This window comes from Rousettus aegyptiacus, unplaced genomic scaffold (assembly GCF_014176215.1).
Source record: "Rousettus aegyptiacus isolate mRouAeg1 unplaced genomic scaffold, mRouAeg1.p scaffold_m13_p_13, whole genome shotgun sequence".
Taxonomy (NCBI): domain Eukaryota; kingdom Metazoa; phylum Chordata; class Mammalia; order Chiroptera; family Pteropodidae; genus Rousettus; species Rousettus aegyptiacus.
Window position 1 is genome coordinate 78,046,025 of NW_023416288.1, and position 11,049 is coordinate 78,057,073.

General features: G+C 33.3%; 1 pseudogene; it reads left to right on the top strand.

The window, feature by feature from the left end:
• The first annotated feature begins 3,147 nt into the window (after window positions 1-3,147).
• LOC118610904 lies at window positions 3,148-3,266 on the top strand (annotated as a pseudogene).
• Window positions 3,267-11,049: the final 7,783 nt, after the last annotated feature.

Here is an 11,049-nt window from a genome sequence, read left to right on the forward strand (position 1 = left end):
GTACCATTTACAATCCCTCAAAAATAAAAGTGAAATACTTAAGTGTAAATCTAATAAACATGCATAGGACTTATATGAAAAAACTACAAAATGCTGATGAAGGAAATCAAAGATTTAAAAAATGGATAGACATGCCATGTTTGTGGATTGGAAGACAATGTAGGAAGGATGTCACTTGTCTTAGTATTGAAATATGGGCTTAATTCCTTTCAAAATTCCAGTAAGACAAGCTTATTATAAATTTTATATAGGAAGGAAAAGGATCTAGAGCAGTTAAAACAATTTTGAAATAGGAGAATAAAGTGACAAAAGTTAGTCTACTCAATGTCAAGACATTTTATAGCTACAGTAATTGAAGGACAAATAAACACCTAGATCAATGAAGCAGAAGAGAGAATCCAGAAACAGACTCCACAAATATGCCTAGGTGATATTTAACAAAAGTGTAAAAGCAATTCAATAGAAGAAAGATTATCTTTGCAATAAATAGTGTTGAAGAAATTAGACATCCATAAGCAAAACAAAAACAAAATAAATCTGTCTCATTCCATATACAAAAATTTATTTAAAAAATTGTCACAGATTGAAACATAAAAAATAAAGCTATAAAACTTTTAGAACAAAAAGAGGAAGAAATCTTCGGGACGTAGGACTAAGCAGAGTTCTTAGATTTAACACCAAAGCACAATACATCAAAGGAGAAAATGTTAAATCGAATGTCATCAAAATTAAGAACTTTTCTCTGTGACGTACCCTGTTAAGAAGATGAAAAGACAAGCTATAGACTAGGAGAAAATATTTGCAATTCACATATCTGACAACAGACTAGTAGTCCTAATATAAAAAAAAAAAAGAGCTCAATTCCATAGTAAAAAAAAAATCTGACTAGAAAATAGGCAAAAGACACAAACAGATATTTCATCTAAGATGACATACAAATGACATAGAAAGATGTTCAACATCTTTATTCATTAGGGGAATGCAAATTAAAACCATAATAAAATATTACTACATACTTCTTAGGAAGAAACATAGTGACGATGCCAAATGTTGGTGATGGATATGGAGAAACTGGATTAAGTGTATACCTCATAAAGCGGTATAGACACTCTGGAAAACAGTTTAACAGTTTCTTAAAAACCAAATATACAACCACTATATAACCCAGTAATTGCATGCTGGGCATTTATCCCAGAGAAATGGAAATTTATGTCCATAACAAAAATCCGTACGTGAATGTTGATAGCGGCTGTATTCTTAATAGCCCCATATTAGGAACAGACCAAAAGTGAATGGATAGACAAACTGTGGTACATCCATACGATGAAATATTACTCAGAATTAGATAGCAAAGAGTTATTAAAACATAGGGGGAAAACTTCATGCCATTGGATTTGGCAATGATGTCTTCCATATGACACCAAAAGCATAAACAACAAAAATAAACAAATGGGACTACATCAAAGTTAAAAAAAAAAAACAAAACTATTTACAGCAAAGGAAACAATCAACATAGTGAAAAGGAAACTTACAGAATGGGAATAAATATTTGCAAGTTATATCTGATAAAGGGCTAATATCCAGAATATATAAACAACTCCTAGAACCCAACAACAAAAAAACCAATATAACCCGATTAAAAAATGTGCAATGGACTTGAATAGAAATTTCTCTAAAGATGGACAATATACATATGAAAAAATACTCAACATCACTAATCATCAGAAAAATACAAATCCAAATCACAATCAGATATCTATTTTAAATCCATTAGGATGGCCGCCATCAAAAAACAAACAGAAAGTAAGTTTTGGCAAGGATGTAGAGAAATTGGAATCTTTGTACACTGCTGGTGGGTATGTAAAATGATGTAGCTGCTATGGAAAGCAGTATAAAGATATGTCAAAATACTAAAAATAGAAAATGATCCAGCAATCCTACTTCTGGGTATATATTCAAAATAATTTGAAAACAGGATCTTGAAGAGATGTTTGCACACACAATAGGTGGAAACAACCTAAATGTCTATTCATGGCTGAATGGATAAAGAAAACGTGGTGTATACATACAATGGAATACTATTTAGTCTTAAAAAGCAAGAAATTTAAGAATGTCATTTGCTACAACATGGATGAAACTTGAGAACATTATGCTACGTGAAATAAGCCACTAAAAAATAAAAAGTCAAATACTGTATGATTTCACTTCTATGAGGTATCTAAAGTAGTTAAACCTTTAGAACCTAGAAGTAGAATGGTGATTATCTGGGGCTGGAGGGAGGGGGAAGAGGGAAGTTGTTGGTCAGTGGTTATAGAGTTTTAGTTTTGACAGACAAAAAAGTTCTATTAGAGATTTGTTGCACATAAGTGTACATATAGTTAACACTACTGTACTGTACAGTTAAAAATAGTTCAGGCGATACATTTTATGTTGTTTTTTCACATTTTTTAAAAGAAAAAGCAACAAACTTGATACATTTAATAACTTGTATGGATTACCGGGGAATTATGCTGAGTAAACAAAACCAATCTCAGAAATTTACATATTACGATTTCTTTTAAATATACATTTGTGAAATGAGAAAACTTATAGAAATGAAGACTAGATTAGTGGTTGCCAGGCTTTAAGGAGAAAGTGGAGGCAGAAAGGAAATAGGTGTGGGTATCAAAGGGCAACATCACGCAATATGGTCCAGGAATGGATCTTGACTATAGTCATGTCAATATCCTGGTTGTACTATAGTTTTGCAAGATGTTATCTTGGGGAAAATTGAATAAAGAGTATCTAGAATTTCTCTGTATTATCTTTTACAACAACATGCAAATGTATAATTATCACATCAAAATTTAATACAAATAAACTTTATTGAGGTATAATTTACTTACAATACAGTTCATTTTTATGTGTTCAATTTAACAGTTTCAACAAGGTACCTTTGTGACCACAACCACAATCAAGATACAAAACATTTTTGTCACTCCAAACAGTTTCCTTTTGCCCCTTTATAGGCAATCTTCCCCAGCTCTAATCTTGGCAACAACTGACTGGCTCTTTTTCACTGAAAATGACTTTGCTTTTTGTAAATTTCAGTATTCGCTTTTACACTACATAGTTAGATCTTTATTCATATCAATACAATTTTCTTCAGTCTACAGCCATGCCACCCTGAACAAGCCTAATCCTGTCAGATCTCAGAAGCCAAGCAGGGTTGGGCCTGGTTAGTATTTTGATGGGAGACCACCTAGGAAGACCAGGTGCTGTAGGTGTAAAAAATAAAAAATAAGAGATTTTTAAGCTGACAATGTCCTTGTAATCTGTGAAGTCAACCATGGGTCACCTCACCTAAAACAAACAAACAAATAAATAAATTTTCTTCAATAACTAACTACTGGTTTTGTTTTGTTTGTCTTTTATAAATTCTATTCTTTGTTAGATTAAAATTTAGTACCTCTGTCCTCCATATAAGTTATCTTTTTTCTTATGTCATTTTTGTTTTTTTGTTTCTTTCCACTCGGTAATGAGAGAACTTCTTATCTTTGTCCCTAAAATCATCACCAGTACAAATTCTAATACTGCTATGTGCTTAAACATTTCTTGAAAATAATCTGTGAGCCCTGCTGTCCATGTTGCTATTCTAATTCTAACCTTCTACAACCTTTTATGATTTAGTTTCTTCTTGGATGCTGTCCATCTCTACCAACACTCCTGCTCTCAACCACTGAGTCACACTCTATTTAAATCTTGTATCAAAGCTCTTTTTTTTCTTTTTTATTTATGAATGAAATCTTAGTAAGGAGTTTTGTGATTCTATTTAAGCATACTATATAAAGCTGAGGAATATTATATAACCACCCATAAAATGTCTTTGATTGAAGTGCCACATACAAATGAAATATGCAATTAATAAACTTCTTTTATAGTCACCTATCACTTAATAAATACAAAGGAATTAACCGTAGTACATTTTTTCATGTTTTTTGTTCTGTTCTGTTCTGTTTTGTTTTGTTTTGTTTTGTTTTGTAAAAGTAATCTTTGAAACAAAATTACCTGTGCTTTGGAGTCAATTTTGTGGTTCGTGGCCAAAAATTTGACACATTTTGAATTTGCTGATTCTATTGTAGTTAAATAATGCCTCCTTCAAATTTGCAAGAAGTTTTTTGCTACCTTAAAAGATAGTACAGATATCTAGAAACCTCTTCAACTTCCCAAACTCATTTCCTGCCAAAGTCTTTTAAAATAATAACAAACAACCACAACAACCATAATGATGCAAACCAGTCACAGATATCAAAAGTTCTACTAAATAGGTTGGAGAGGAAGAGTAGTTAAAGATTATGTTATTAAATAAAAAAATGAAAAGGCTTAAAATGTGAGACTCTTCTTTTTTGAAAGAACAAGCTTGTCATTAAATTACTAAATATTATTTCTTACTGGAAAAAGTGAATTTTCTATAAGGATTGATTATGTAAAATGGAGACTTTTCCCATAGGATATAATCTGTGGAAACATCATTTACCTTGTAGTGCAAGCTTCTTATTGTAGCCTATTGCCTGATTTGACACTTCACTTCCAATAATTCAGCTGGTCAGTACCACCTGAGGCAGAAGTCCTTTGAAAGGCAGGCAGGGCCTTTCGGTTCAAAATGGCATCATATTCATAATTCATGTATACCTTTCCTAAGTCTATTAAAATACTCAAGAAGATGTTGTAAAAGACAAACAGTTATAACAACCAAAGATAATAGTGAACCATCTGATAGTCACAGAAGAATTCCATCAACCACAGTAGGGAAGAAATTGGAAGGAGACCCAAAATTGTGGCCTCTGTGTGCATGCTCTAACTTCTGAAAAAGCAGAGCATCATCCAATAGGAAACAAAAATTAAATTAAAAAACAAGCTGAGAAATTAGAAAAATTACTGTAGTTAAAAACAGATAAGGAGAAATTCAGACAGTTTGAGTTTTTTTTTTTTTTTAAGGAGAAAGGCACTTGATATAGGGATAATCTTTAATAAATATTAAATACATAGTGGTATTAGAATCTATATTGGTGATAGTAAAGAACTACAGAAAAATCAAATCAGTGGTTTAAGAGACGGAGAAGTTCTCTCAATCATGGTGTAGAAGGTGAGGATGTAGCGTTAAATTTTTGGAAAGTGATTTTTGAATGTAGTCTACTTAAAGAGTAGGAGAAGATGATAGAAGACATGAATTAGGCTGACATTACTCTAAAATTGAAAGGGAATCTGTTCTATTAGTTAATTGTATATAATTACATACAGAAAATTTTCTAATTTATAATTATGTTATATGTACATTTATATAATATGCATTGCCTATATAATACATATACATTTATATAATATAAATGTGCATCATACATTCATATGTTTAGAAAATATGGTGTATTTTATGAGGAGAATAACTAGCTAAATGTGCAAGTTTAGTTAGTCCAGGCACCTGGATTCTTTGTTGCATCTGTGAAACTAGCAGAATGTTGCCTATAATTATATGTGTGGGTAGCATGCAGTGTGTTGTAATATAAATTAATGAATAGAATATAGTTTCACTTTTGTTTCTTAGAAACTGCTTTTTAGAGTGTGTTGTATTTTGACCAATTTTTCTTTAAATGAGCATGCAAGCACTTTTTAAAGGATAAATGAATTGAACCTATATTAAACACTGGGAGCACAATGCTGAAAATTATTTCTATAGTCAAGCTGAGAAAGAGACGAAGACAAAACAACGAGGACTGAAATTTATAGAAGTATAAGGTGCTTCAGAAATGAGAAGTGATGTCTAAGTTGAAGGACAGGGGAGGTTGGGTGGAGTTAGCAAGTCCTAGAGTCCGAGAAAGTGCTCTAGGCAGAGGGGGCATTGGCAGCAAAAGTCTGGGACTGAAAAAGCATACGGATGTGGGAGAAATCCAATATGGATAGGACATCAATTGAGTTAGGAGATAGAAGGAGGTGTCAAAACAGAGAGGAACGCTGAGAGCTGAGACTGGGGAGTGAATGGTAGGTGAGTGATATAGAACTCAGAAGTGTCCTATAAAGGAGTTTTACCTTAATTCTTTAAACAATAGTGTATTAACATGAACAAGTATAGACTTGAGAAAGATACCTGTGGCTGCAGTCAGAATGGAGGCGAGCCGGGGTGACCTGTGAGGAAGCAGAGGCCACTAACATCAGGGAATAGACAATATTCAAAATATACAGGAGCAGAAACATTTGGAGGCATCATAGATAATGATATGAGCAAAAGCTCTGGAGCCATGTGGACATGATGCTGGGCTCACTTCATAAGCATCCTCAGTTTTCTCATTTAGCAAAGGAACTGTCGAACCTTAATAGAATTGTGAAGATTAGATAAATAATGCATATAATGTGCTTTAAAACAGCACAGGATTGATATATGGTTACTATTACCTTTCTAATGACTATTATTTTATCACAGAACAAAAAGTGAAATATGTTTCATGACATGGTATGCTTGTCAGTTTTTATTTCCCATTCTTGGGCCAAATGAGAAAAGAATATATCAAAATTTATAAAATTCACATGTTATTTATAAAATAAGAGGAAAGACAAAAGGTGAAAAATCCCTCATGGTGTGAAGTTGCCTATTATCACACAAAAATTGTTATAGGAAATTAATCATGCTCATAGCCTTCAGAATATTTGACATGTCTAACCCTGAAGTACCCACGGAAGTTACCTACTTCCCCATGTGAGTTTTCTAAATATTTTGAAACATACCAAATAGGATGCATAGAAAAATCAGCTGTCACAACTAGTTTTTCTATATTTCCCCTAACACTACATCTTTTTTTTCAGTATGTAGTCTACATCCCAACAGGCAGCAGTTAAAACAAGTGCTGTTTCACACTATAACAAAGGTGATCTACTTTCCAAAAGAAATAGTTGAAACTTCATAGCCTGATGTCCTTTCTCTTTCCCTCAGTTAATTCTACATTTTAGAGTCTGTTCTTTTAAACACCCCCCCTTGGTTCCAAAATCTGCATCAATTAGGAATTCTATCAGCTGCAAGTAATAGAAAACTTAGCTAACAGTGGTATACAGATAAGGTTTATTTTTAATCACTTACAAAGTGTTAGGATGTAGCCAGCACTAGTTCACTTAGCCAAGAGTGTTATCAGGAACCTAGAGTCTCACTCGTTTACTCCACAAATCTTTTGCTGTTAGTCTTTCATCCTCATGGTTGCTGCATCTCAACGACATTATGTTCAAAGCAGAAACATGAGGAAGAAGCTGTTTGAGTAACTCTCTCTTCATATCTGTTCCTTTTATAAGAAAACTCCCATAGTAGATTCTCTTTTATGTCTCATTGGTCAAAATGACTTCCATGACCACTTCTAGCTCAAGGGAGTGTCATAAGAAAATCGGTATCTTGCTTTTTAAAATCTTAGGGCATGGTGGCTGGCTTTCCATAGAGCAAAGAATTCAAGAGATCAAAGAAGCAGCAAACATCTTCTATGACCTACTCTCAGAGTACATATGTCATTACTTCTGTGGTAGTCTACTGATAATGCTGGCCATCTCTGTACAGTATAGAGGACATCACACAAGCCCTTGAATGCAGGATGCCAGGGTCACTGGCTGCCACCCTAGAGGCTGGCTATCATGGCAGCTAAGCTCTAAGGTGACATTTCTACTTTATCTCCTGTCTCATACAGTTTTCTTGGCAGCCATGGTGACATTTTTATGTTCCCTATCAGTGAGCAGAAATGAATAAATGTGTGCTAAAGTAAAGAAGAGGCTTGATCTAGAGTTACAGTTAGCTGTCAAAAAATAACTATTCATACCTCCTCATTTCACCAGAAAAATTCCTCTGAACTACCAGTCACCAAAAGGAAGAAAATAGTCATGAATAGGGCATGAATGACATCTCTTGCTTTTGCTTCTTGAATACATTCATTGGAAAAAAGCCATATATCACTTAGTAATTTTTAACAAAATCATAAGAAAAATTCCATGACAATAACATAGAGTGAGTGCTGTGAATTATTTTTCCAGGGATGGTCTGCTCACATCTACCATTGGAACTATGACATTTGTAATAAAGTTCTGGACTTTAGTGTGGGTCATTTTTTTTTTACATGAAGAAAATACAAGGAATTTGATCCAATTAATTCCACACTATAACCAATTTGGTTTTTAGGAAGGTCCCTTGACCACTGGTACAATAGAACCTTAGCCAATTTGGTTATTTATAATTTTTAGGTTCTTTATGGTTGACTTTTGTAACTATGTATAGTTCAAGATAGTGGTGACTAATAATTTTTCACATCAGGAGCTGGACACAAAACTTCTTCAGGGAGCACAGGCTACCATTCTGAAGGGTTCTGGCTATTGGGCTTAGCAGATTTCTAAACCTCACTTATGTGAAGGTAGAAACACCTCTGCAATATTTCTATCACATATCTTGCCACTGATTTCTCTAATTAAAGAATATTTCCAATGTCCATTATGCTAGTGAACAAAGACTTTATCAGATTTCTGCGCCCCCACCCTGCCTGGCTTATTGAAATATAATAGACAATTAGTTGCTTGTATTTACATTGTACAATTCAATGAGTTTTTTTTTCAATTATAGTTGGCATACAATAATATACTAGTTTCAGTTGTATAAATAATGATCAGAGATCTACACAACTCGAAGACTGACTTATGATAACTGTATGTGGAATTGGCCTTTTGATTAAAGTTTTTCTCATGCTAGCTCATCACCCCTGGGGTGTGTACTCCTGATTATTACAGACCAGCCCAAGGGTATAGATGAAAACTAATACACGTGTATATATCACTTATCTGTGCAGGAATATTTTAAAGAAAGTTACAGTCTCATAAAAAGCATTCATCGGAAAACTGAGCAAGGTTGCATCCCTCTATACACAACTGACCTTTATCATGCCAGTCCCATCAAAGTAGTCAAGGTCCTTTTCCACTTTGCTCCTGTTTTGATGATTTGGTCCCTGTTTTGATGGTTGGAAGCAGAGAACACTTTGTCTGGCATGGACAACAGGAGATAACTAGTTGGTAAAATAGCAATAACATTGGAAAATTTATAATGAAACAGTACAGATGTTAGGGTAGAGTCCTGAGTTCACCGCCAAGCTCTTTATGGACTGACATTTAGTATGTCTTCATTAAATTTTCCCTCTCTTTTTCAAATCTCATTTACTGTCCTGTGATTGATCTCTTTTTACTCCAATATTCTCTCATAGTGGGAATTTCATGTCTAGTCTAGACAATGCCCTCACATAAAGCCATTTGCCATACCATAGCATTTTGTGCCATTAATAGACAAATATACCATTTCATTTTTAAGCTAGTATTGCTAATAACTGTCTCTCTATTCTAAATTAAAGGGTTAGAGAAAAGAAAATATGATGTCACATTTTGGACTCTTCAGCTTTTGAAGAAGCAAATCTACATTAGGTCATGTCTTAATCTCCACAGAAAGTTTGTATTTACAGAGAAATGGAACTCTTTTCTTAGGACTACATAAAGAGGAAGGAAAATAATCTAAATAAATAAAGCTTGTTTTTTGTTTGTTTTGTAATGATGGATTTAGGTCTTTAAAAAATTAACGTTAGCTATTTAACAACTGCAAAAGATTCGGGATATATTATGTTCAATAAGTGTTAACTTTTTAAAAGGGAAAAAAGATCAGCAAACAAAAAAAAATCTCAGTACAGTAAATGTTAGCATCTGTAACTCTCTCTTTGGCTTATTCGTGAGTGTTACTTAGAAGTCTGTCTGAGGCTCATTAGGCCATATACGATCACAGGTTTATCCATATGTAGACCAAATGTTTTAAAAAAGGATTGCACACCCACAAAAGAAATGAAAGAAAAATAAAATATCTAACAGTTTTGCCTTGAAAGTTCCAGGGTAAATTCTGTTGTCAGAAGTAATTATATTGCTTACCCCTTGAGGGATGCAATTACTTGTTTCATGATGTTTTATAGGGGGGAAATATCCCCTGTTTCACAATGGTAAATTATCGATCTTAAGGCAATTTTGACATAATTGATAACAAGAAATCACATATCTTTCATTCTGCATTTTTTATGTTCTTTTTCATTATGGTGACCATAGTTCTTAGATCCAAATCTGAAATATGTGGCCAGTGTAACAAAAGTTTTCTACCTGGAAATAATGACCTATTAAAGCAGTAGTACAGTGAGTGAGACTCTAGGGACAGAAATGAATAATGAGATAAACGCCATGTCCAATGTATTACCATGAGCCATTCAACAGCAGGCAACATCCACACTTACATTTGGAAAGTCCATGCATTTTCTTTAAACTTAAGCAAAATATTAAGTGTGTGCAATTTCCCACTAGTAAAGGATAACTCAAAACTTGCTTTGGGAAATTAACCTCAAAACATCCTGATCTCTCTCTGTAAATACTCCTCAAGTATCAGGGACCTTGAGGAGATTTTGCAGAAAACAGGGAAAAGACAAAAAATTTCTCCTTACTTTCCTTGAGAGGAGGGAAAGGAATTAGTATTTTGTTTGTTTTTATCTAGCTTGAAAATAGTCTTTATTCTTTATTTTACAAAGGTAGACCTAAGTTATATTCATCTTATTCTCTTGTAACTTTTTGTTATCTCCGAAAGGAAAGGATTTGAAAATGAACAATGTATAGTGTGAAGTTGAGAGGGTCAATTCCACTTTGTTATTGTTATTCTTTCAACATATTTTGGATATTGTACCTTGTAAGTAGCAGAAATAGGTTTTCTTTGTATTTCATAGTTTGTCAATTTACTTTCCTTGCTTTATGTCAATAGTTTATTCTTTTAAAATTTAATTTACTTTTCAGATTTTTTTCTGGGAATAGAAATTTTAATAAAAACAGTTTTTTAATTAATTTGTATAAATTCCAAAAGGCTTTAACATTCTAGTTAAGGAAAAGATCATGAAAAGGTGCTCAATATCATTAATCATCAGAGAAATACAAATCAAAACCACGATTAGCTATCACCTCACACTTGTTAGAATGGCTGTCATCAGGAAGACA